Source organism: Pongo pygmaeus, chromosome 9, assembly GCF_028885625.2.
Source record: "Pongo pygmaeus isolate AG05252 chromosome 9, NHGRI_mPonPyg2-v2.0_pri, whole genome shotgun sequence".
Lineage (NCBI taxonomy): Eukaryota > Metazoa > Chordata > Mammalia > Primates > Hominidae > Pongo > Pongo pygmaeus.
In genome coordinates, this window is record NC_072382.2 from 122,342,246 (window position 1) to 122,369,522 (window position 27,277).

Below are 27,277 nucleotides of genomic sequence, written 5' to 3' on the forward strand. Positions count from 1 at the left end.
TCCCTTTCGCCTACCGCCTCCCTTTTCCGGCGATCTGCTCCGCCGGCTGCGGGGGGAGGGGGGGGTGCCCTGTGTAGCCGCCCACCTCCCGTCTCGGCCTCGTGCTCCCGCTGGGGACTGTTTGCGGTGAGTCTGTCGCACGCACGTCAGGGCCGAGGCAGTGATGCCGGGCAGCGTGGGAGGACGGGCTGCGGAGCCCGCGTCATCCTGCCCGTGGGGAGCGCTGTGCCTGCTCTCCTGCCAGCGCGCCCAGCTGCCCCGGCCGCCGCCACGCGGGACTGCCTGCCATGTCGCCACCGGCTGCTGACCTCATTAGGCTTCATATCATGGAGGAGCCGGCGGTTAAAGGACTCCAAGAACCAGAGCTAAGTGACTGCAAAGATACTGACAGCCTCCCTAGAAGCCCACTTTCCAATGAGCTGCCGCATCCCCTCCTCCTTTAATTAGCAGGAAGGCGCTGGACAAGTTGTTACAACTGCAGGGAAAACGATAAAAGATGGCTTTGTATTAGTGTGGCAAATTTTATTAAACCGGGAGAAAGGGTAACTGAAACATGACAGCCGTGTGTGTAGTGCCTCCTGAATTTGTAATAACCCAATCTTGTTCTGAATCATCCCTGTGTTGGCTAAAGGAGTATAAAGCGTTTTACAGATCCAATATTGTACGAGGTACAACAGAACACAGCCGAGTGGGGAAGAACGACAGGTAGGAGAAGGGAGCCTCCAGCGCCGGGCAGCGCTCACGGTTAATGAGACCCGAGTAGAAATTCAGGGTCTGGCTGCAGGCTTTGTCTCACTAATTACTCCTGTCACCTGGCTCTTTTCTACATCTCGGTCTTTCCACTTATAATTCAGAGGTAATACCTAGCCACATGAGAAAACTAATAGCACGTTAGTTGCCAGGGAATGGACAAAACCATCTTTTTCTATAGAGAGTGAAAAGCAAGACAGGAAATCCAGGAGAAAGAGTTGAGACACACGTGATTATTCTGGGCTTGGGGTGTGACTTTGGTATTAGGCTGGAAGGATGATGCTATGTTTCCTACCCCTTGAGCCGTGTTGAAAGTAGGCGTCATTATTTCTAGGATAAAAATCTGAGCCAGGCCCACAGAGGTTAAGTTTTATATCCAAGATACAGTAAATGGCAGCCTGGATTTGTACTTTGCACTTTGAAGCCTATTCTTTGCCTATTACCCTAGGCCTCAGATTTTATTTGACAAATGAAAAGGCAAAAAATTCTTCATTTGTAGAGGCCGTTTAGTGAGCAATTGTAGCTCTTGAGCTGTAAGGGATTTCCAGAGATCTTCTGATCTAGGCAAGATATTCTTTATTCTGCTTTTCAGAGGAAGTAACTGGAGTCCAGAGACGTTAGGCACCCCGTCCACGGTCATCCAGCCAGGAAGTGACTGAGAAAGGAGGCCAGACTTCAAATTCCTTCTGACTGAGTAAGGTGTCAGATGTCAGATAAGCCCATGCTGGTGTTAAAATAGACTATTTAAGGTGATTGCCAGCTAATCTATGGACTAAGTTGGGCCAACCTATGATGTGGTTTGGACCCTCCAGATTTGGAATAAAGAAGGTGCTGAGCATATGTGGCACATACTGTTCCAACAACTTGTAAACCCTTTTACGTCTTGAGGTTCAGTTTTCTGAGTGGGTAGTACAATAAAGTGGTTTCATTACTGGTGAGCAATTAATGGGTTGACATCAACTAAGGGAGAGATTCTAGGGACATATCACAGATTTTTTTTCTTGTTTTTACCTCGATTTTTTTTTAAATTTGTTTTTGTTTCTGTTTTTTGAGACGGAGTCTCACTCTGTTGCCAGGCTGGAGTGCAGTGGTACGATCTCGGCTCACTGCAAGCTCCACCTCCCGGGTTCAAGCGATTCCCCTGCCCCAGCCTCCAGTAGCTGGGACTGCAGGTGCGTGCCATCACACCGGCTAATTTTTGTTTTTTGTATTTTAGTGGAGATGGGGTCTCACCATGTTGGCCAGGATGGTCTTGATGTCCTGACCTCATGTTCCGCCCACCTCGGCCTCCTAATTTTTTTTTTTTTTTGAGACAAGGTCTTGCTGTATTGGCCAAGCTGGAGTGTAGTTGCTATTCACAGGTATGTTTGTGTTGCACTGCTGCCTTGAACTCCTGGGCTCAAGTGATTCTCCTGCCTCAGTCTCCTCAGTAGCTGGGACCCCAGGCCATGCCATCACACCCAGCTTGTTTTTTGTTGTTATTTTTTTAGAGATGCAATCTTGCTCTGTTGTTCCCCAGGCTAGAGTGCAGTGGTGCGATCATGGCTCACTGCAGCCTTGACCTTCCAGGCTCAAGCGATACTCCCACCTCAGCCTCCCAAATAGCTGGGAATACAGGGGTGTGCCACCACGCCCAGCTAATTTTAATTTTTTGGTAGAAATGGGATCTCTCTGTATTGCCCAAGTTGGTCTTGAACTCCTGGGCTCAAGCAATCCTCTCACCTCGGCCCCCCGCAGTGCTGGGATTACAGGTGTGAGGCATCTCCCCAGCCTTGACGTTTATGATGTGTTAAATAATGGAATTAAGACCCAGAGCTCTCAGCAGGATAAGAAAGGGATTAGAATGGGGATTTCGTGTTAGAGTTAGCAGAGCTAAGGGTTTGGTACAGACACATGGACATGTGACTGAAGGCCTTGTGTGCCGGGACTCCAGAGGGAGACCACAGAGAGTGGCCCGCACTTCCTGAGCAGGGGAAGAGAGTGATAATGTCCATGAAAGAGACATCCCTGGCTACACTGGGAAGCCCACATTCCCTTCTCAGACACCTGTGGCTGGCCCTAGGTAGTGAGTGGATATGGGATGTCAACAGGAGGTATGTCTTATGTGACGGTGTTGGGCTTTTTAAAAGTCATATGTTCTATTCTCCTTCTCCAAGGCAGGTACAGACCAAAAACATCCCATAAAGATAGTTGTCTAGCATAAAATCTACAGTAGGCCGGGCATGGTGGCTCATGCCTATAATCCCAACACTTTGGGAGGCCGAGGCAGGAGGATCACTTGAGTCTAAGAGTTCAAGACCTGCCTGGGAAACAGGAAGACCCTGCCTCTACAAAAAATAAAATAATTAGCTGGGCATGGTGGTGCCTGCCTAAAATCCCAGCTACTTGGGAGGTTGAGGCGGGAGGATTGCTTGAGCCCTGGAGTTTAAGGATGCTGTAAGCTGTGGTTGCACCACTGTACTCCAGCCTGGGCGACAGAACAAGTCCTTGCTTCAAAAAGAAACAAACAACAAAACAAACAAACAACTCTCCAACAAAGACTCACAACCTCTTAAGGGGATGCAGTCAAATGTTGCCTTATAATAAGACAGTTCCTCCTGGTATCCTGCCTGAGTTGAGTTCTTACTGCTTCCATTTTGTCCTCAGTGGAGACGGAGATGTACACCACCTTCTTTCCAGTCATTCTTTTTTTTTTTTTTTTTTTTTTTGAGACAGAGTCTCGCTCTGTTGCCCAGGCTGGAGTGCAGTGGCATAATCTTGGCTCACTGCAGCCTCTGCCTCCCAGGTCCAAGCGATTCCCCTGCTTCAGCCTCCCAGGTAGCTGGGACCACAGGGGCACACCACCATGCCTGGCTAATTTTTGTATTTTTAGTAGAGACAGGGTTTCACCATGTCAGCCAGACTGGTCTGGAACTCCTGGCCTCAAGTGATCCACCCACCTCGGCCTCCCAAAGTGCTGGGATTACAGGTGTAAGTCACCGTGCCGGTGACTTTGGAGATGTGAAGGCTGACATTTAAGTCTCACCTCTCCTCTTGTGCAATCCTTCTTGCCAAAGATGGAGTTAGAGCCTCAGAGAGATTCCCTCCCCACCCAGCAGTAATTAACGTGTCCCTTTTCCCAGCATGGAGAGGAAATGAGCAAAGCCCTTCTGTTAAAAAAAGAAGACAAAAATATGTAATACAACCCCAGGCTCCAGTTTGGGTTTGCAAAGTGGAAAACAAAACAGAACCATTTTCCAGGTACTTTTATGTTATTGCCTCTCTAATGTGCCCCAAAATATTTTTCAAATGATTCATCTACAATCCAATAAGAACAACGGCTGTTGCCATTTGGATGAAAGGAGCTGAGGAGCATTAGTGAGCGATTTGATTTTATGAAGGGGAAGTGGCACAGGTGTTTAGAGCCATTTGCTTGAGGCACCAAGGTCTATGCCCGGGGCGTCTGCAGCTCCAGGCGGGGCAACTGGCAGTGCTACAAGCTGGATAATAGACCTACCAGGCACGCCCCGCCCCATGGTTAATATGGGAAAGGGCTACTCGCAATGGAGGCTTTGAACTTCGGTGCATTGGCCCCCACCACTCAAGGATCTCTTTAAGGTCTGCTAATTCAGAAAATTACTATGACCAATGATGATAATACTAATAATTCACATTCATAAGGGACTTTCTAGTTTATAAAGCTGCCTTCCATCCATTATCTGACTTGATCCTGATAAGCACTCTTGGACTGGAACAGATACTATCATCCCCATTTTACAGGTCAGAAAACTAAGGCTTCAAAGATGTTTACTGCTTTGTCCAAAATTAAGAAGCTCCCCTTCTCTCATGCCCCCATTTCTGTTTATGGGTATTCCCTTGTGAATGTCAGGGATTTTTTTGTTGTTGTTGAATTATAATTTGAGAAAGGGAAGAGTAGCTTCCCTAAAAAGTAGTGATGTGTAGAGTCACTTTGGGGAGAAGAGTAGGGTCATTAGCCAGGGAACAGGAGTGGCAAGAGGGACTCCACAGTGGCAGAGGAGAAATTCTGGGCTCTGCTCTTGCAAATACAGACTTGGAGGAGGCTGGGTGTAGGGAACAGTGGTAGCCCCTATGTGGTGGGTGGGGAGCTAGGTAGGGTAAACTGGGAACCTGAGGGAGGGTCTAATCTCCCATACTCCCAAAGGCCACATCTGCTAGATGCGTATGCCTCTTGTTCCTTTCCCATTTGTATTTCCAGGCTGTTAGAAAGTCTTATTTAATCATTCTAGTCTCATTAGTTGTGCTTTTTGGGATTAAGGCCAGGACCCATTTCCATAGCAAAGGAGTTACATAGAACTCTCCATAGCAGAGTTACATGAAAATGGTGTTGGCTGCTCCGGGAGCCCATCCTGTTGGTGACAACAATAAAGAGTGAGAGACTGCCAGGGCAAGATGAAGCTTAGGCGACAGGGATCAAGGTTGAAAAGGCTGCAGCTTTTCTCATGTGGGGAACCTCGCTCTACTGCCAACAACAGAGGATCAGGGGTTGGGGATTTTAAAAAGCTATTGTCATAATTACTCATAGTTTATAAGTCAAATCATATTTTAAAAGGCTTATAACAATATTCACTATTTCTCTGTCACCCTTCCTGTCCCCCAGCCTCCCTTTTTTGAAATAATGGCTTTCAACTGTTCAGCTGCTTTTTTCTGAGATTTCCACATCTCTATAGTTCTAAATATGTGTGCATTGCTATATTTTAATGTATTGATTGTATACATTATCAGTTGACTTTCTGTTTTTGCTTTTTAAGAGGGTGGCTCACTCGGTCACCCAGGCTGGAGTGCAGTGGCACAATCACAGTTCACTATAGCCTCAACCTCCTGGGCTCAAGGGATCATCACCCCACCTCAGCCTCCCGAGTAGCTGGGACTACAGGTGCACCATCACACCTGGCTATTTTTTTGTTATTACTTGTAGAGACAGGTCTTGCTATGTTGCCCAGACTGGTCTTGAACTGCTGGGCTCAAGTGATCCTACCACCTTGGCCTGCCAAAGTGCTAGGATTACAGGTGTGAGTAATGCCCAGCCAATTTTCTGTTTATGGTAATGAGGATTTAGTCTCTTATACTACCATTCCGTCTGACACTTACCTTCCCCCCATATGTGGTATTTAAACTTTAGTTAAATGAATATTCAGAATTTACATTTTATCTATGTGAATATTATTTACAACTATTGTGAAACAGTTGTTTCCTTACCTCTCATTTTGTTTTGAAGTTGGTAACTGCCTTGTTTTATCATTTGCTTAGTTTTCTTTGTACTTATCAATAGCCTCTCGGAATGATTTTCTGCAAGGTCACTCTCTCCAGGTGATCAGTCAGCCCCTGTGTCTTGGAACCTTCACTCCTGGACACTTCTGTTCTTATGTCTGGACTGCTTGCCTTCTAGGCCTGGTGCCCAGCTGCTTTCCTGGGACTTCCCTTGGCCCCCTCTTCCCTAGATTCCTTTTGTCTGTCCCTGATTTACATTCCCTGTTTCTGAGACCTTGCATCTTCTTCTTTCTTGGTTTACTCCATTGTTTTGATGGAGCGTGCTCTCCAGGAGTTTTCTCAGATTGAAAAGCTATGCAGCAGCTGAAGACATGGTGACGACTGTCCTCTGGATGCCGCTGCACACCCTGCACTCTGGCTGGTTGCCTTCCACACCTTAGCACAGCAGTCTCTTTTCCCCCGGGCTGGATCTCCTGTTTTCTGTAGCCCACGTGTTCCTTTTGCTTAGGTTAGTCCCTCATCTTGCTGGAAGATTTTGATTTTTTAGGAAAGCTGATTGGTGGCAGGACCCTCCTGCATGCTCACTAGTAAGTGGCAGAATTGTGACTCAAACGCAGGTCTGCTGGTTTACATCAGGTGTTCCTCCTCCACCAAGCTATGATTCTAACTCCTCCTCCTGTGGGGGCCCAGGAGCCGCACCCTCCCCTGGCTCTCACCACCCCTCATCCACCTGGCCTGGCCCACCCCCCTCATCTCTCCTCTCCTTCCTCTCTTGCCAGCCTCCATTGTGGATGTCTGTCTCTCTGACACCCTGCACCTTTGCCTAGACTACGTCTAAGGCCTGGGTTGCCAGGACAGAAGCCCCAGGTCTGTGAGGTGACCTGGGTTCTTTAAACTTTCCTGGGTGAACGACCTACTTGGTGGTGGGGAACATGCTGGGGAACATGTTGGGGAACATGAGGACTGAGGCCATTACTGTGGCACAGCCCTGCTCATGGTCCTTTGATTGACAGGAAGTCACCGGAGGCATCCGGTCTATGTCAGCTGGAGCTGCTATAACAGATCATTCTAGCATAGACTGGGTGGCTTGAACAACATGTATTTCTCACCATTCTGGAGGCAGTGAAGTCCACGATCAAGGTGCCGGCGGATCCAGGGTCTGAAGAAGGCCCCCTTCCTGGATTGCAGATGGCCGTCTCCCTGTTGTCTTTCTCACATGGTGGAGAGCAGAGAGAGCAAGAGCAAGTTCTGTGTCTCTTCTTTGAAGGGCACGAGTCTCCTTCTTGAGGGCTCCACCCTCCTGATCTAATCACATCCCAAAGCCTCCACCACTTAATACTTTGTCACCTTGAGGGGTAAGGCTTTCAACACTGGAATTTTGAGGGGTGACACACACATTCAGTCCATAACACATCCCCACTACAACATGCCTGATAGCCCTTGCCTGGAAAAATTTCCATCTGGATCGGGCAGGTCAGGGAGTAGAGTGTTGTGGAGAAGATCAGGTGGGAACTCATCTGAAGTCCCTTACAACTTGGAAGGCATGAGCATGTCGAGGTGGGGAGTGGAGAGAGAGTGCGCCTGTCTCCTTCGCAGGCTGTCTTTGGGAAGATTTGCCTGGCCTGCTTTAAGGAGGCTGCCTCCTCCTGTCTGGGCTCTTTCTCTCCCTCCCGTCTTTACAATCATCACCTCTTAAAGCATTGCCTTTCTTGGGAAGTTTTCCAGGTGGAGTGGGAGCAAAATGGCAATTCATGCCAGAAGTCAGGCATAAATAAAATCCACTGATAATTCCCAAGGCCTGCTTTTGCCATTAGCTTCAATCTTTCTTACCCACTAAACCCTCTCCCAGAACTGCTAAAGGGAACAGCACTGATGGATTTGTGTCTTTCCCCTTTTCATTTCCGCTGTTCCCTTCTTCTGATTGAGGAACAAATTAGTAATGAAATGACCCAACTAAGGCCATTAAATATTGTGCAAGAAGATTGGAAAGCCAGAGGCCTTGGTAATCTCTAAATTAGACCATTGGGCCCAAAGCCATTGAGAGGTAGCCATACTCCATTCACCCATTCATTCATTCATTCATTCATTCAGTAGTCTCTTATTGATCTAATACAGTTCTAGGCCCCGGTGTTATGAAATCACAGTGTCTTTTAATTTGAGGTATTTAAAACGTATTTAAAGCGCAGTGTTCTCTTGTGGATTGTAGTTACCTTGAGGCCATGAGCCAGGGTGGTTTTGCCAGTTTGGTGTGATATCCTGGGTGTTTCAGTGCTTGGGTTGAAGGACAAGTGGTCTGCTTAGAGTGAGCCCCGTGAATGTTTGTTGTTGATGACGGTGATGCTTGATCAATAAAGTTAATCCTGCCATTGTCATCAGGATATAAATCTTTAGTCATCTGTGTGGGCATTTCTCCTTGAACATATGCTAAAGATGTTTAATCAGACTCTTCACAGCTTCCAAGAGCTGGGCCATGATGAAAAAGACGTTGGTACGTGGCTGTTGAGGGGAAGCTGTGCCCATAATGAGGAGTCAGTCAATTAGTCCTGGTCCCACATACCCACTCCCCACCTGTGACCATCCCCACCACTGCGGCAGACCCTTGGCCTCAGCTGTCCTTAGCTCTAGCTTGTGCGTCCTTGGAGGTCCAGCTCAAATTCGTCTCACTGGGTGGGAGAAAGAGGTACACAGGGGATGGAGAGAGAGAGTTGGAGCACTTGGGACTCAGAATGGTCACTGAGCAGGTAGACGAGGGCTGGCAAGACACATGGGGAAACCTAGAAACAGAGAGAGCAGTGGGGTGTGGCCTGGACTGGGAGTCAGCAGGTGCTGGTCCTGGCTTCCATAGACAGTGTGTGGATGGGCCTGACTCAAGAGCCAGGTGACCACAGAGCTCCAGGATTTGGGGCTCAGGGACCCTCTCCCAGCCCTTCTATCTGGAGGTGGCCTGGGCTTACAGCCAAGCCAGGCTCTCCTTGGGTCCTTCCACATCCCAGAGGCCCACACTGAGCCTGGCTGCAGCAAGGCTGATGGCAGGGCCTTCGGGCTCCTGCTGATTCATCTCGCTGACTCCAGGCTCGGGGCTGCTACCCCAAGAGGGCCTTAGAGTCCTGAGAGCATCTCCTGACCAATCAATCCTCTCTCCCCTGGGACCAACACCAGTGACTCAGGGATAGAGTGCACCCGATGAAAGGTAGTATTTGTTGTGTGTCTCTCTCCAGCCTTATCCATGAGCTCCTTAAGAGCAAGTCACACACCTCCTCCCACGTGCCAGGTGCGTGGTGGGGCTCTGTCATGCTGGTTGAATTGAGCAGTGGTTGTGCTGTGTGATTATGCTGAGTGTACGGGGGACTGTGCCGGGAGCAGCCATCCACGATCATGTTGCTGGGCTGGATGGTCCTCCTTGGTTTTGGGTCTTCTCCCAAAGAGGGAGTGGTGGCGGGATGATCATAACAATAATAGCCAAAATAGCAAACAAGTCACAGTACCAGGGGCTGTGGTGACACGTTACGTATATGGTCTCTTAAATTCTCCCAGCAGTCCTGTGAGACGGGCGCTGTTACTCCCTTTTTGCACATGAGGACACGGAAGCACCTGGCTCACTCTCCTTCATTCTTCAGGCCTCCGTTTGAATGTCTTCTCCTTTGGGAAGGCCAACATCCTCTACCTCCATAACATTGCATTTTTGATACTTCCTGGCTTTTGATGATTTGTGTCTCTTCCCTGATCTGTAAGGGCAGGGGCTACATCTGTCTTGTTCACTATTGAACCCATGGTGCCAGGCACTCAGGTGGTATGGAGTAGATGCTCAATAAATGTGTTTGAATGAAGGAATGAACCAATTCTTAGTGCATCACTTGGTATCTACAGAAACACTCCATTAGTCAGTCTGTGGGGAGGGGTAGTGCTTTCCTCTGTGTCTCCCTGCAGTGCCCACTGAGCCGAGAGGTGTCCCAGAACCAGGCATCTCTGTTTAATAAGAATTCATTGAGCACCTACTATGTGCCTGGGTCTACACTGAGTGACAGGAAAGGGACCCCTGACCTCAAGGAATGTCTAACATTGAGGACATGGGAACTAAAGACTATATCTTCTTCAAAGAACTCCCTCACTTGCATTTCTCCTAAAGCTGTGTCATGCTTTGAAAATGCATCCTGCGTAGCCTTCTAAGAGTTCTGGGAAGAGAAGAATGGGCTCCCTGCTCAGCAGGCTTCTTAGCTCCAGAGGACCCTGTTGTGCCCACCTTGCCTGAGGTAGACCGGTGGAGGTGGTTCGGTTATGCACGTTCATGCTGGGATCCTTTGCTCCCTCCCTTTGAGGACACGAGCATTTTGGCAAATTCTGAAGAGCACAAGTTTTCCGCTTAGCCCAGTCTGTGGCGGGCTCCTGGTGCCTTGGTGCTGCTATCTTTCCATTTATCATCTCAGGCCTCCCTCCCCTTTCCCTGCCCAGCCTTTTACCTGATTTAATTTTCACACCTTGTTCAGTGGCTCCTCATGGAACTTGTCTGCATCATTTTACTTCTCTTCCCTCTGGCTCACGGGTCCTCTCACCATCTATCTTCCAGGCCTCCTCCACCCCCCAGAACATTTTGCAAGAAATGCAAAAAGCTTTCTTTCCACTGTGCGTCTAGGCAGGTGCTGGCCACTGCTGAATGGGGTGTGCTCCTGAGAGTGCGGGTGTGGGTTTGGGGTGTGTGCATGGGTTTGGGGCGTGTGCCTCACATACCTACCCAGGCACAAGTGTAGAACTGATTCCTGCTCTTGCCCTATTCTCCCTCCGGAAACCACAGGTCACTTTGACTTCCTGCTGGGCACCCCTACAGATGTTGGCGGCCCCCTCCTCCCTTCTCCTTGTGCTTATGAACCAAGTAGCAGAAAGCCCCCTGGTGTTGGGGAGGGACCGCGAGGAGCGCTTGAGGATGATCCAAGGCCAGGCGTGGTAGCATGTGCCTGTAATCCCAGTGCTTTGGGACACCGAGGCAGGAGGATCACTTGAGCCCAGGAGTGTGAGGCTGCAGTGAGTTATGATCACACCACTAAATTCCTAGGCAACAGAGCAAGATCCTGTCTCTGGAAAAAAAAAAAATGCCATCCAGACGGCATCCTGCTGCATGCAGCTGGAAGATGCAGCCCCTTTTATTTTCTGGGAGGCAACCATAGGAAAACAAAGTGTGAGTGGCCATAATTTACTGGGCTCTTGGGTGAATTTGTATTTCATTCTGATTATTGAATGTGTCGCCTAATTGCAGCTATAAAAAGGAATAGTCCATCTTCCCCATGAAAGCCCATTGCTGGCTGATTGTTGTTTAATTAGTTGATTCCAGTGGTCGAGGGGTGAGTTTGGAATTACAATTACAACTCCTATTTTTTCAGGGAGTTTGTTGAATTAATTAGTAGGACAATAGGATTCCTCATAGTTGACATCTTAAGAATCCACAATGATAACTTTAAAATTGGTTGCAAACATGAAAATAGGTGATTTGTCTTCTCTGCCAGGTGAGGCTAGACTTCAGGAAGACCCCCCCATTTCTGCTCCCCTCCTGGGCTTGGAGAAGAGTACAGCTGCTCTTGACTGGTGGGACCTTTTGCTGGCTAGGGGTGATGGGAGAAGCAGAGAGGGATCCACACACCTGTGCTTAGCTTTCTATGACCTGGGCGGGTGGAAGCCAAAGGTAAGGTGGGATGAGAGAGAATAAAGACAGGAAGGAAAGGGCTCAGCCAAGAATGTGTAGGGTTTAATGCAATGTCGATGAAGAGCTCTGCTTACAGCTGTGATGGTTATGGGCAGCCACCCTAGACAGGGGCAGGTGGCAGTGCCCTCAGAGGGGGCCCAAGAGGTAACAAGGCCACGGTCATGCTAGAAGTTCTGGGAGCTGGATAGGTCCCCATAGAGGAGCCTGTGTTCCCAAGGCCCCTCTATGACCACCAGCCCGTGCTGGGCCCGGGACGTGGCTGGCTGATGTTTGGTTCTGGGTAACCTCCAGCCTTCTGGTCAAGGTCTTGCCTTTAGCTCCTGCCTGAGTCGAGGTGGGAAACTGGAAGGACTCAGCTCCCTGTTCTCCTAAGCTTGCCCTTTCCTTCACTTTCTTGTCATATTTCCCCTCTCCCCAGGAGTCACCAGAAGCATCTTCTCCTCTGGATATAAAAGAGAAATATTGCACTTTAGCTGGCTTCAGCAAGAGAGGTGATAATGAGTATATGAGAGAAACTGTTTATCCAGGTGGTTAATATTTGAATAATCCTGAATGTCATATGGCATGTTTCTTTCAAGGGAAGATTCTGTCCTCACCTCGGTGCATGTGTGGAGAGGTGGGGCAGGCACGGTGCTGTCCTGAACTTGCATCCTGTGGAGTTGCTGTGGTCTAGAGACATATGTGGAGCCTGGGGTGGAGGAGAGCCAGGTGGGTTTCTGAGGGGGTGAGTGGACTTTGGCCTGAGAGGGGTGTGTGGAGGGCAGAAGTCCTATGGGAAGAGTGGGATGATGGAGATCTCTTGGGTTAGAAGGGGCTTCTTCTGGTTCTGAAGGCAGTTGCCCAATAAAGGTGGATGGGAGCCTATTCCAGACACCACCTCGGGGGGTTCGTCTTTTCCTTTTCTCCACTAGCCTCTTACCCTGATCTTCCAGGGCTAGGTGTCCTCCAGGGGCCAAAGGGGCTGGGGAGTTTCTTGGAAGGCAGATCATTAAGATTTAATGGGACATTTCCTGCCAAGCAGACGGATTGTAAAATACAGCTAATTTAGAGAGCCAGGGGATCACAGAGTCATTTTGCCTGTCGTTGGGAAAGGCCAGACATGAAATTATGCCAGTCCCTGCCCTCCTGTCTTCAGTCCTCCCCAACTACACCACTGGGCAGCTGCTGAACTGGCCCAGAGTATCTGCTGGACAGAGCCCCTCCCTGCTGGTGGCAGGGGCAGGTGGGTGTTTAGCTGGCTGAGGGCTTAGTGAGGAGAGTGGTGTTGGATCAGCGTGTGTGCAGCCACAAGCCCTTGTGCAGTGCTCAGATTTCTCAGCTCAGCCCCACGACCATAGCCACAGCCCAGACTTCCTTTCCTCCATCCCCTGTAGTGGCTTCTCAGAGCCTTGGTCTGGCAGGGTCCTTTCCTTTCAGCGGAGTGAGTTGGACAGTTGAAGGAAGTGAGTTGGAAAAGGGGTAGTGGCAGTTGTGTGTGTGTGTGTGCATGTGTGTGCATGCGTGAGACAGAGACATAGAGATGAACAGAGAGACAAAGGCAGGGAGATGAGGCAGCAACAGGGAGAAGGAAAGAAACAAGACCAGAGGGCAGGGAAGTAGAAGGGTACCTTTGCCTTCCCTGGGGCTAGGCTGTTTGGTTGAAGTTGATCTCAGCTGTATGTCTTTACCCATAGGTGACAGGAATGAGAACATGAAGGGATAGACGTGGGCACAGCCCAGGGAGAGGAAAGAGGACGTGAGAAGTTACAACAGCAGTGGGATCCTTTGGGGCCCTTGGGCTGAGATGCTGGATCAGTGCTGCCCAAGAAGCTGGAGTTTAGAGCTGCTCCTAGATGTGCAAGGGAAATAGCCATAGATGTGGACACCAAGAGGTTCTGCCACACACAACATGTATGACCTCTGTGAGGTCCCATAAAGATGAGGATACCATTGCCAACCTTACAGGTAACACAGCTGAAGCTTCTAGGACATACAGGGCATCCAGTAAGTCCGTGTTCCACCTTCCCTCCCTTCCACAGAGAGGGATACACGGATGCTTAGTACAGTGCCAGACACACGCTTGGCACTCAGTACAACGTGGTGGAATTGGATTCCGAATCCCAACAGCCACTCAGCCACTGCCCCTCGGCCTTGGGAGCTGGAGTCAGGCAGAGCTGAGGGTTGGGCCCAGCTGGCCAGTGGTCTCCCGTCCCAGCCAACGCCCTGCCCAGCCCCTGGTTTCTGGTATCACCCTGCTGTGTTTTCCCGCTTCCTCACTTGGCTCATCTCCACATATACTCAGAGAGGGAGGTGGGGAGGGTTGCAACTGTCTCCAGCCCCATGGGTGGCTGGGTTTGAGCCCTGACTCTGCTGCTAACCAGCTGTCAGAAGTTGCGGGTTAAGTAGTGGGGGCGAGACGGGAGTTCCTGCAGGCAGGGCCATGCTTCTGCCATGTAGAAGCGATACCGTATCCCTCTGTGAGTGCCCAGGAAGGCTTGGAGGCATACTCCTACCTGAATATGACAGTCCAGCTCAAGTGGCATTTATTGAGCAGCCACTGTATGCCAGGCCCTTTACCAGCACTGAGGATCCAGCTGTGAACAAGGCTGCATGATGGTGGGGTGGGGACAGCCAGCCGTAAACAAGGATGATCGGGAAGTGACAGCACACGACAAAATAACCCCCCCCCCTTTTTTGTAGATGGATGAGGCATGGGGTTGCGGAGTGATGGGGGCGGGTGCTTTGTAGGGTGAACTGAGGAGGCCACACTTACGTCAGCCCCTTTCAGAAGGAGCCAACCACACAGAGTTCAGGGCAGAGCCTTCCAGGCAAGGGGAGCAAGGCGGTAGCAAGGTGGGGACAGGCTGAGTGTCTTCGAGAGAATGGACAGATGGCCAGGGTGGACACAGGGGTGTGGAATGAGAGGAGGTCAGAGAAGCACGCTGGCCTTGTGTGCCAGGGAAGGCATTTGGATTTTATTCTAAAATAAGATGACTTTGGAGGAGTTTAAGCAGGGGAGTGACAGTCTGATTTATATTTGAAAAAGTTATTTTGACAGCTTATAGAGGATAAATCATAGGAGAGGAAGAGTTAAGCCATGAGTAGCTGTAGGTTGAGTGAGAACTGACAGAGGCTTGGACATAGTATGGCCTTGGAGGCAACAGACATGTGTGGGCAGGTCCCGATCTGTACAGTTTCAGGTTTTTATTAAGGTATGTTTTACACACAGTAAAATTCCCCCTGTTTAGCATAAAGTTCCATGACTTTTGACAAAGTCCTGAGTTGTGTAACCACCACCACAATCAAGATATGGAACATCTTCGTCACCCCCCAAATTCCCTCACACCCCCGGCAGTCACCCTCCCTCCCCACCTCCCACCCTTGGCAACCACTGATCGTGTTCAGAATGTCATATAAATAGAATCACATAGTATATAGCTTTCTGAGTCTGGCTTCTTTCACTTGGCATAATGTATTTGAGATTTATCCATGTTGCTGCATATGTGAGTAGTTCATTCCTTTTTATTGCTGGATAGTATTCCATTGTGCAGAAATGCCAGTTTGTTTATTCATTTACCCATTGAAGGACGTTTGGATTGTTTTCAGTTTTTGACAATTTCGAATAAGGCTGCTCTACACATTTGAGTACAAGGGTTTTCTTTCTTTCTTTCTTTTCTTTTCTTTTTCTTTCTTTCTTTCTTTCTTTCTTTCTTCTTCCTTCCTTCCTTCCTTCCTTCTTTCTTTCTTTTCTCTCTCTCTCTCTCTTTCTTTCTTTTCTTTCTTGACAGAGTCTTACTCTGTCGCCCAGGCTGGAATGCAGTGGCGCAATCTTGGCTCACTGCAACCTCCACCTCCCGGGTTCAAGCGATTCTCCTGCCTCAGCCTCCTAAGTAGCTGGGATTATAGGTGCGCACCACCATGCCTAGCTAATTTCTGTACTTTTAATAGAAACAGGGTTTCTCCATGTTGGCCAGGCTGGTCTCAAACTTCTGACCTCAGTGATCTGTTCTTACCAAAGTGCTGGGATTACAGGTGTGAGCCACCGTGCCTGGCTTCTTTTCTTTTTTTTAGAGACAGGGTTTTGCTCCGTCATCCAGGCTGGAGTGCAGTGGTACGATCATAGCTCCCTGCAACCTCTGCCTCCTAGGGTGTAGCGAGCCTACTGCCTCAGTCTCCCCAGTAGCTGGGACTACAGGCATGAGCGACTGCACCCGGTTTTGAGTGCAGGCTTTGATGTGAACCTAAGTTTTCATTTGTCTGGGGTAAATACTTAGGTGTGGGTTCTATGGTAAGTGTATGTTTAACTTCCTAAGAAGCTGCCAACCTGATCTCTGGTAGCTGTGCCATTTTCCCTTCCTATCACCAACGCCTGAGAGTTCCAGTTGCTCTGCATCCTCACTAGTATTATCCTTAAAACATCTTAAAAATTTTGTTTCTCCATTTTATGAGGCGTATGGTTGTATCTCATGGTAGTTTTAATTTGCATTTCCCTAACGACTTAAGATGTGTCTTTTCATCTGTTTATTTGCCAACCCTGTATCTTTTTTTGGTGAAGTATCTTTTAGTCTTTTGTACATTTTTATATTGGTTGTTATTATTGCATTTTGAAAGTCCTTTATATATTCCAGATACAAGTCCTTTATCAGATGTGAGATTTGCAAACAGTTTCTCCCAGTCTATGGCTTGTCTTTTCATTCTCTCTCTCTCTCTCTCTCTCTCTCCTTTAAATTACAAGACCAAGTATACTTATGAAAATAGAGCAAGGATTAAAACATACGTAATTCCTTGATCACAGACACTTCCTTTATTGTCATTTAGAGAACGCTTTCAGAAGACAGCCTCTTTGAGAATCTTATTTTGATGGTCCAGATTTTGTAGTTTCTTGTTTTTAATTGTAGTAAAATACACATAACATAAAATTTATTATCTCAACCATTTTAAATGTACAGTTCAGCAGTGTTAAGTACCATCATGTTGTTGTGCAATCAGTCTCCAGAGCTCTTTCAATCTTGCAAAACTGAAACTCTGTACCCATTAAATAACAACTCCTCATTCCCTCTTCCCCTCAGTTCCTAGAGAACACCATTCTGTCTGTCTCTGTGAATTTGACTACTCTAGATACCTCATGTAAGTGGACTCATATAGCATTTGCCTTTTTGCGACGGGCTTATTTCAGTTATCATAATGTCCTCAAGGTTCATTCGTGTTGTAACATGTGCCAGAATTTCCTTCCTTTTTTTTTCTGAATAGTTCATCATGTACTGTTTTATTTCAGTGAATGGAAGATTTTTCTTTTTTTCTTTTTTTTTTTTGAGACGATGTCTGGCTCTGTTGCTGAGGCTGGAGTGCAATGGTGTGATCTCAGCTCACTGCAAGCTCCACCTCCCGGGTTCACGCCATTCTTCTGCCTCAGCCTCCCTAGTAGCTGGGACTACAGGTGCCCACCACCACACGTGGCTAACTTTTTAATATTTTTAGTAGAGACGGGGTTTCACTGTGTTAGCCAGGATGGTCTCGATCTCCTGACCTCATGATCTGCCTGCCTTGGCCTCCCAAAGTGCTGGGATTACAGGCGTGAGCCACCGCGCCCAGTCTGAATGGAAGATTTTTCACACTAAGAATAGTTTGTAGGCAGGAGGCTTGAGAAGAACCTAACAGAAGTTTCTTCTACCATGGGCATCTATAGGGCCATTCAGATAGCCAGGCCTGAAAAGTAGTAACAGTCTTTGTTTCTTTTTTTTTTTTAATAGTATGTATACATATACATATACATATACATATACATATACATATACATATACATTATACATATGTATATATGTGTATATATATAAAACTTGTATTTTAGGTTTGGGGTACATGTGTAGGTTTGTTATATAGGTAAGTTGCATGTCATGGGGGTTTGGTGGTCAGACTATTTCATCACCAAGGTAATAAGTATAGTACCTGATAGGTAGTTTTTCAGTCTTCTCCCTCCTCCCACCCCCCACCCTCAAGTAGGCTTTGCTGTCTGTTGTTCCCTTCTTTGTGTCCATGTGTATTCAGCATTTATTAGGTTGGTGCAAAAGTAATTGCAGTTTTTGCCATTAGTAGTGTATTAGCACCCACTTATAAGTAAGAACATGCAGTATTTGCTTTTCTGTTCTCATGTTAGTTTGCTTAGAATAATGGCCTCCAGCTCCATCCATGTTGCTGCAAAGGACATTACCTTGTTGTTTTTTATGGCTGCGTAGTATTCCATGGTGTGTATGTACCACATTTTCTTTATCCAGTCTACCGTTGATGGGCATTTAGGTTGATTCCATGTCTTTGCTATTGTGAATAGTGCTTCAGTGAACATATGCATGCATGTATGTGTCTTTATGGTAGAAAAATGTGTATTTCTTTGGGTATATGCCCAATAATGGGATTGCTGGGTCAAATGTTAATTCTAAGTTCCTGGAGAAATTGCCACACTGGTTTCCACAATGGCTGAATTAATTTACATTCCCACCAGCAGTGTATACATGTTCCCTTTTCTCTGCAACCTCAGCAGCATCTGTTATTTTTTTATTTTTTAATGGCCATTCAGACTGGTGTGAGATGATATCGCCTTGTGGTTTTGATTTGCACTTCTCTAATGATTCATGATGTTGAGCATTTTTTCATGCTTGTTGGCCACGTATATGTCTTCTTTTGAAAAGTGTCTGTTGATGTCCTTTGCCCACTTTTTAATGAGGTTATTTGGTTTTTGCTTCTTAAGTTCCTTATAGATTCTGGATATTAGACCTTTGTTGGATACATAGTTTGCAAATATTTTCTTCCATTGTATAGGTTGTCTATTTACTCTGTTGATAGTTTCTTTTGCTGTGCAGAAGCTCTTTAGGTAGTTTCCATTTATCAATTTTTGTTTCTGTTGGAGTTGCTTTTGGTGTCTCCATCATGAAATCTTTGCCAATGCCTATGTCCAGAATGGTATTTCCTAGGTTATCTTCCAGGGTTTTTATAGTTTTAGGTTTTATATTTAAGTCCTTAATCCATCTTGGGTTGATTTTTGTATTTGGTGTAAGGATGAGGCTCTCTATTCTGTTCCATTGGTCTATGTTTCTGTTTTGTGTACCAGTACCATGCTGTTTTGTTTACTGTAACCATGTAGTGTAGTTTGAAGTCAGGTAACATGATGCCTCCAGCTTTGTTCTTTTTGCTTAGGATTGCTTTGGCTTTTCAAACACTTTTTTGGTTGCATATGAATTTTAAAACAGTTTTTCCTAGTTCTGTGAAGAATGTCATTGGTAGTTTGATAGGAATAGCATTGAATCTGTAGATTGCTTTGGGCAGTGTGGCCATTTTAACAATATTGAGTCTTTCTATTCATGAACATGGAATGTTTTTCCATTTGTTTATGTCATCTCTGATATCTTTCAGCAGTGTTTTGTAATTCTTGTTGTAGGGATCTTTCACCTCCCTGGTTAGCTGTATTCCTAGGTATTTTATTCTTTTTGTGGCTATTGTGAATGGAATCATGTTCTTGATTTGGCTTTCAGCTTGGACGTTGTTGGTGTATAGAAATGCTACTGATTTTGTACATTGATTTTGTATCCTGAAACTTTGCTGAAGTTGTTTAACAGCTCTAGGAGCTTTTGAGCAGAGACTGTGGGGATCCTTTCTCTTGTCTGATTGCTCTGGCTAAGACCTCTAGAACTATGTTAATAGGAATGGTGACAGTAGCCATCCTTGTCTTGTTCTAGTACTCCAGGGGAATGCTTCCAGCTTTTGTTCCATTCAGTATTATGTTGCCTGTGGTTTTGTCATAGATGACTGTATTAGGCCATTCTTGTATTGCTATAAAGAAATACCTGAGACTGCTAATTTATAAATAAAATAGGTTTAATTGGCTCACAGATCTGCAGGCTTTACAGGAAGCATGGTGCTCTATCTGCTCAGCTTCTAGGGAGGCCTCAGGAAGCTTACAATCATGGTGGAAGGTGAAGAGGGAGCAGGCAGTTACATGGTGAAAGTGGGAGCGAGTGAGATAGAGACAGAGACAGAGAGAGAGGTAAGGGGAGTTGCCATACACTTTTAAATGACCAGATCTCATGAGAACTCACTCACTATTGTGAAGACAGCACCAAGCCGCAAGGGATCCACCCTCATGATCCAGTCACATCCCACCAGGCTCCACCTCCAACACTGGGGATTACATTTCAAGTGAGATTTGGGCAGGACAAATATCCAAACTGTATCAGTGGCTCATTAGTTTGAGGTATGTTCCTTCAATGCATAGTGTGTTGAGGGTTTTTAACACAAAACGATGTTGAATTTTTTGAAAAGCCTTTTCTGCATCTATTGAGATGATCATATGGTTTTTGTTTTTAGTTCTGTTTGTGTGGTGAATTACAATTATTGATTTGAACCAACCTTGCATCCCAGGGATAAAGCCTACTTGATCATGGTAGATTAGCTTTTTGATGTGCTGCTGGATTTGGTTTGCTAGTATTTTGTTGAGGATTTTTGCATCTGTTAATATGTTCATCAAGGATATTGGCCTGAAATTGTCTTTTTTTGTTGTGTCTGTGCCAGGTTTTGGTATCAGGATGATGCTGACCTCACAGAATGAGTTAGGGAGGAGTCCCTCCTCTTCAATTTTTTGGAATAGATTCAGTAAGACTTTCCTTCTTTTTTAAGATTGAATAATATTCCATTGTATGTTTGTACCCCATTTTGTTTATCCACGCATCTGTCAATGGACCCTTGGGTTGCTTCCACAATTTGGCTATTGTGAATAATGGTGCTGTGAACGTGGATATACACATGTCTCTTTGAGACCATGCTTTAAATTCTTTTGAGTTCTTTTCATTCTCTCTTTTTTTTTTTTTTTTTTTTTTTTGTGAGACAGAGTCTCACTCTGTAACCCAGGCCAAGGTGCAGTGGCCCTATCTCAGCTCACTACAGCCTCTACCTCCCAGTTCAACCGATTCTGGTGCCTTAGCCTCCAGAGTAGCTGGGATTACAGGTGTGAGCTACTGTGCCCTGCCCTTTCCATTCTCTTAATAGTGCCTTTCGAAGAGCAGTAGTTAATTTTGATAAAGTCTAATTTATTATTTTTTCTTTTATAGATTGTACTTTTGGTATTGTATCTGAGTATTGCCTAATCCGAGATCACAAGTGTTTTCTTCTACTCTGATCTAGTTTGAGTTATTTTTGCATATGGTGAGAAGTATGGATTAAGGTTCTTTTTTTTTTTTTTTTTTTTTTTGCAAATGGGTATCCAATCATTTTAGCACCATTTGTTGAAAAGTCTATCCTTCCTCTAGATATGTTTTTGAGACAGGATTGACAAGATGTGATTTTGGATGTGGAACATGAAGGAGGGGGAGGAACTAATGGTGACTAAGTTCTGGCTTGAGAAACTGGTTGGGTCAGGGTGCCATTTCTAAGAGGGGAGAGTCTTGGGGAGAAGCACCTTTAGCAGTTGGGAATTCAGATTTGTGTTTTAGAGATGCCCATGGGGCATAAGAGTGTCCAGGAGACAGCTGGACATATGAGTCTGGAGTTCAGGACAGAGATAAGAGCTGGAGATAGGGATTTTGCAAAGCATTGGCACACAGAGACAGGTGTGTGAGCTGACACTTGGACATGTGTTGAATACAGCCGTGGAGCTGTAGTTGTAGCAGGAGCTCTGGGTGGAGTACATGGGGGAGCAGGGAAGAGCCTTAGGGGAGGTCATGTGAGTGGGTCTTGAAGGATGAATAGGAGTTTGCCAAGAGATAATCTAGGGGGTGGTTTTTCAGGGGAAGTACCAGAATATGCAAAGGTTTAGGGGCATGAAGTGTAGGGTGATGAGGAAATTGAAAAGAGTTTGGAGTAGCCAGGGGAAAGGTGCATGGGGAGGAGGACAGGCGATGAGGCTGGGAGAGAAAGCAGGGCCAGTTCAGGAAGGGCCTTCATTTAGGGAGAGCAGTTTGGACTTCCCCACATAGACACTGGGGAATTAATGAAAAGCCTGCTGTAAGGGAGTGCCTATTGCTTCATTCCTCAGAGGCGTGTTTTAGGTGGATCACTAGGGCCTTGGTGTGAATTAGAGGAGACAGGAAGATCAGCGAGGAGCTCTCCTTCACTGCCAGATGCCGAGTGTGTGGACTTAGCGGTGCTTGGGATGGGAAGTGAGAGGTGACAATGGGACATTCGGGTGATTGTCCTTGTCCTCCTGTTGCAGTCTCCCTTCCCTCTGCCCCACAGCAAGGCTGCCCTTCCTCCGACCTGGAGAGTGTGTTTGTCCCTAGGGATCCCGATTTGATCAAGCCCCAGGGTGCCGAGAAACCTCTCCCTGCTTTAGCCTCTCCGTTCCTGATGTGTGGTTGGGATCAGGCCCTGTGGTCGTGCTGCCCCAGGCATAGTAGTGAGGGGAGGTCCAGATTCTGGCCTTCAGTGGACTGGTGTCAGGTCTGATGCCTCATCCATTGGCCTAATCAGACCCTGTCAGCCCTGACAGGAATACAGATGTGATGCTGCTTCTTCGCTCTGTCTGAAATTGCTTTGTAATAACGGTAGGAGTTAGAGAGGCATTTTTATTGATTAAACAATCGAGGCGATTTGTCTTTACAAAACTGAAAATATAGAGGTGTCTCTTTCTCTCTCTGTATGCATTACACATGCTTATTTATTAGAGGCGGCAGTCTCTGCTTGTAATCAAGCTGATGTTTATGATGGGGCTGTTTTATAAAGCCAGGCAAAGATGATATAAGGGGAATTGGAATGAAAAGAAGCCCTAATATAACGACACCGACAATCGGGGTGAGAGGCCCCTGGGGAAGGCACCGCGGCCGGTGGGAGTGCATGGTTGGAGGGAAACTTGGAGCCACTTTGACATGGAAAAAAATCTTATAATGTCACATGGAACGGAGACCGTGAGCTTTGGATCCGATGGCTCAGGGTTTGAATCTTAGCTCTGCCATTTATTGCATATGTCACCTGGGAAAAGTTACTTAAAATCTGTGACACTCAAAATAGGGATAATGGTATCTAATGAGATAGCATATGTGAATCGCTTGGCACAGTGTCAGACATATGTAATTATTATTATCATGATGTCTCCAGAATGGAGTTCTAGGTAGGAATGGGCATGTTAAGGTGCTTGGACCAGTAACTTGTGAGGGGAGCAAGTCAGGAGCTCTTTAGGGTTGATTTTCAGGCCCAGACCATTCATCCTAGACCCTGTTTACAAGGCCAACCTGGCCATGGCTCAGCCAGTGGTCAGCTACGCTTAGTCTTCGGGATTTTAGGCCTGCTGGACTACCTGGCCAGGTACCAGTCAGCTCTGGTGCTGAGTAAGTCTGTGGGGTGGCACAGGCACCAGCAGGCTAGTGAGCTGCCTATTGAATTGGGTGGGAGGAGCAGGGCCTTGTTGGACAAGGATGCCACTGCCGGAGCAACTAGCTACATTATTAAGAGATCTTTCTAATTCCACCCTGATATGGCATAATTATTCCAGCTCTGCAGGGCTCAGTATGAAAACCGCTGTCAGTCATTTGGCTGCCGGGATTTGTCAAACTGTATTCATGAATTTATCACCCCAGACCGTGAGCTGTGGCACACCGACTGGGGGTGGGCTGCAAATTCAGGAGGGCAGGTGTGTGGGCGGCCAGAGGGGCACGAGACAGAGATGTCCAGAGCACCTGTCTCTGCTGGTGTGTGGCTGGGCTTGGCCCACTCCTGGGGCCACCCAGAATCCAGGGGGAGGTGAAATAGCTTCTGGCCCTCTGGTTTCTCAGTATCCCAGTTCAAGATCTATTTGGGGGAGGCTTCTTGGAGTGTGGTGTTCTTGAAGTGGGAGTTTTAGGAAGAGGTGATCATCCTGCCATCCATCTCCCTTCCTTTTTGCCTGGCCACCAGTCACCCAGCACATACCTGGTACTTAATGTGTTCAGGCATAGAGGGAACAAGGCAGTGGGCCCTCTATGGTCTCAATGGGATGGGGAGACCACAGGCATGACACAGGGTCTTTCCCTGGCTAATTTTTGAGTAGGTTTTCAGCAGGGACTTACTGCTATCCAGACTGGTCAGGAAAGCCTGACAGCAGGAGTGGGGTTTGTGGGAGGACTCAGTGAGGAGTGGTGGCCGCCGGGAGGCATCCCAGGAGGTCAAGGGTGTAAGTCAAAGGACCACACAGTTGGAATAAGGAACGGAAGAGTTTGGCGGCAGGGGATAGTATAGGGCAGGGTTCTCAACATTTTGGGCCACACAATTCCTTGTTGTGGGGGTGCTCTCCTGTGCACTCTAGGGTGTTTGGCAGTCTCCCTGGCCTCTACCCACCAGATGCCAGTAGCACGCCCTGTAGCCCCCAAGTTGTGACAACCAAGCACAATTCTAGACTCACTGCCTGTCTCCTGGGTAGCCAAGGTGTCTCCAGTTGAGAACTGCCGGTCTAGGGGATAGAGCTAAGAGTGCAAATGTTGGCTGGGTCTGGAAAGTCTAGAAGACCCTTGGCTTTCAGGTCAAGAAAGTTGGGACTTTATTCTAGAAATAATGAGGAGCCTTTATGAGCAGATGGCGCAGAGAGGCTGTGGTATCAGGAAACTGCCAGGAAGTTTTGCTCAGGACGAAACTACCTTCTCTGCTAAGGGTTGGGAAAATCAGATGCCCTCTGGGCCTCAGCTGAGTGGTGACATGCACCAAGCAGGCCAAGCTGAAGGCAGTAGTCGCTAAACAACTTGTAATAGGCTCAAGAATTTGCATTTCTAACAAGTTTCTAGGTGACACTAATGCTCGTACTGCTGGTCTGGGGACCACACCTTGAGAGCCGCTGCACTACATCATTTTAATTTACTGCCTAGGCCAACCATAACACAGTTGGCAGGCTGTAGGTATACAGCCCTTATTTCTTCCTAGGAGAAGTCAAAATCCTACCTTGGCCACAATCTAAATGCCAAGGGCTTTTCTAGGGAGGGCTTGACAGATTGGATACACCTGCTTTTGACTCAAGATAAAGCTTGGGAACTCCTGCTAGCTCAGCCCTCGGAATCTCCATGGTGTTGGCCACCCGTGTCTCACTATAGCAGTTGAGTCTCTTGAATTAGATGCAACCCCTGCAGGACAGGGCTCAGGACGTTGGAAATCTGAACAAAATCCTTCAGCCAGTGGCCACCGTTTGCTCTGGGAGCATTCCGTTTGCATTCTTTGGCTCCTAAGGGAACTCAGAAAGCAAAGTGTAATCCTCCCCGAACCCTCAGGTCTCTCACCACCCCCTGCCTGCCCAGCATCTCCTATCATCACAATTCCCGGCCTCAGCAGGAGACAGGCACATTTGTCTCTTTTCATATATATTTAAAAGGTATTGATAGCCAAAAAGGCCAGAGGGACACACACGGTCCTGCTTGGGCAGCTGGCATTTTCACACTTCTTTCTCCCTTCACTCCTAGAAGGCCAGAGCAGGAAAGGACCTCAAAGGTCATTGGACCCAATCCCCTGAGGCCCAGGGAGGGAGGTGAGGGTTGCAGGGTAACACAGCCAAAGAGGGGCAGAGGCAACTTTCAGTGCTTTTGACCCAAGCATCCTGCTGGTTCAAGGACATAGCTGTGTCCAAGGCCAAGGTCTGGAGCTGGGAAGGAGGATGTGTTTCAATGCGTTTTTCATCCATGAAGGATTCCTTTCATTGCCTTTTTCTTCTTTCTCTTTAGTGTTTCAACCAGAGCCTTCACCTTACCCCTGACCCTGCGCCCTACTCGTGATCCTGCACCTTGCCCCTGACGCCCTGCCTTCACCTTGGCCTTACACCTTACCCCTGCCTCTGCTTCCTCTCATCTGGCCCCAGGAGGCCTCCACCTGCAGGCCTTAGCACTGAATTCATTCTGCCTGGGCAGAACATTTCCTCCCAGCTGCAGGCTTTGTCTGAATTGGAATGAAATCGTCTCGCAGAATCTGCTCTCTTACCTGGAACTAGCACTTGGCCTTACATGTTAGTCTGGTGGCCTGGGTCTGCAGCCCTAGACGAGTCCTAGTGATGCCTCCCTGCACCCTGACATCCAGGTGCCCCCGGCTGCTGGCATAGCATTGTGATTATTGCTGTATTTCTAGGCTGAGCACAGTGCCTGGAATGTAATTGGCACTCGTTTCAATTGTAGAGTGAATAAATGGGTGAATAAATATGCTTTGCTCATTCCCTTGATTTGGTCTCAGGCCTCTTCTTTGGGAACCCCAAGGCTCACCATATGGTGACTCATGCATGACTCAGGGATTTTAGGCCCCTCAGAAGCAGCTTCTGCCACAGGGTCCTTGCCTCTAGGCCCTGGCTAGCCTTTCTTTGGGGAATACTTAGTATATGCCAGGCACCTTGCTAAGTGATTTATACGGATTATTGATTCAGCAACCTCTGAGATGGGTACTGCTATCTCTGTCCTCCTGGCAGGTTAAATGAAGCTGTTGAGGGTTAAGGGACTTAACGAATCCTCAGCTTCCATCCTTCCCGGGGTTTCTGTAGGCCGACTCTCACCTGAGGCCCAAGACACTCCCAAATGTTGATGGTCATTGCCAAGAGGTGTTATGTTTAGTGGTTAAATCACAGGAGATCTGGCTGCCTCACCTGCTTCCTTCTCACACTGGAAGCGTAAACTGAGGCAAGTCACCATACTGCGCGATCCAGCCACATCTGAAAGAACAGGACCATGGTGTCTGAATTTATGGTCTCTGCTTCCCTTGCACATCCCCTCCCTTGACTGTGGGAGATACGTGTCTCCCACAGTCACGGGAGGAGATGGACCTGGGGCATGGCTGTGCACCTGGATGTCAGGAGGTAGGGAGGCATCACTAGGACTCACCTGGGGCTGGTGGATGCCCCTTGACCCTGCCTCCCAAGCCTGTAGCTGGGCTGTGATGCTGGCAGATGGGCCTAGGCATGACTGTGCTACTGGTTGGCAGGGAAGCTGATGCCTTAATAGGGCACCATCCCATGGCCACCTTCTCGATCCAATTCCATCCCATGTTCACTCTTCCTCTTGGTGTCTTCCCACTAGCCATAGCACTAATAAGGTTAGAATTTAATGTAAAAGCATGTCGTAAGGGTTAACTGTAGCATACACTCAGTGTGCACCCCAGCTGTCTTCTGCCTCCTCTGGTCTTTTTACCTTCTTCCCTCTTCACTCCACCACAGCCTCTTCTCAGAAGTTCCCCTGGTCAGTACTAGGGATGAACGCACCCAGCTTTTTCCTCTGACTCTTTGTCCTAGGCAGCTCTGTTGTGTGTTTGCCTATGGATTGATGCTCATAGACAAACATTTTGGGTGTAAATGAAGTGCCGATGCTTGCATTTTTATAAAATAAGCTGCACAATGCCTAGTCCGCGCCTCTTCCTCCTGCATCCCTCCTCCTCCTCTTGCATCCCTCCCTCCTCTTCTGTATTTGCATCAGCACAGGGCCTGTTATTCCCACCAGATGAGTCAGGGGACAGATCTTAGAAGAGTAATTAATTTGAGCAGATGTGTGTCAGTGTCCTAGGATATAAAAGATGTCAGTACAAACCACGTGTGCAGGCTCCTCTCGGGTCACAAAGCCCTAGAATGCGGGTGGACCTCTCTTTAGGAAGATCCAGTAGGTGGAGGTCATTTGCATCACAAAAGACCTCGCTTTACAGAAAAAGATTCTCTGCTGGGGTCCT

At 47.5% G+C, this 27,277-nt stretch overlaps 1 protein-coding gene across 8 annotated transcripts in view; it reads left to right on the top strand.

The window, feature by feature from the left end:
* The window catches only part of GRIK4 (glutamate ionotropic receptor kainate type subunit 4), a 476,655-nt gene that overhangs the window by 53,211 nt on the left and 396,167 nt on the right, over positions 1-27,277 (top strand). For 2 of the 8 annotated variants that reach the window (XM_063671507.1, XM_063671506.1), the window contains exon 2: positions 1,343-1,444. The exons of 3 other annotated variants lie outside the window; for them this stretch is intronic. The gene's annotated coding sequence lies outside the window, so the exon portion shown is untranslated. Of the gene's footprint in view, positions 1-14; positions 127-556; positions 706-1,342; positions 1,445-15,101; positions 15,154-27,277 lie in introns of those variants that run through there. 3 more of the 8 variants (XM_063671508.1, XM_063671505.1, XM_054440161.2) reach the window with 3 other exon arrangements.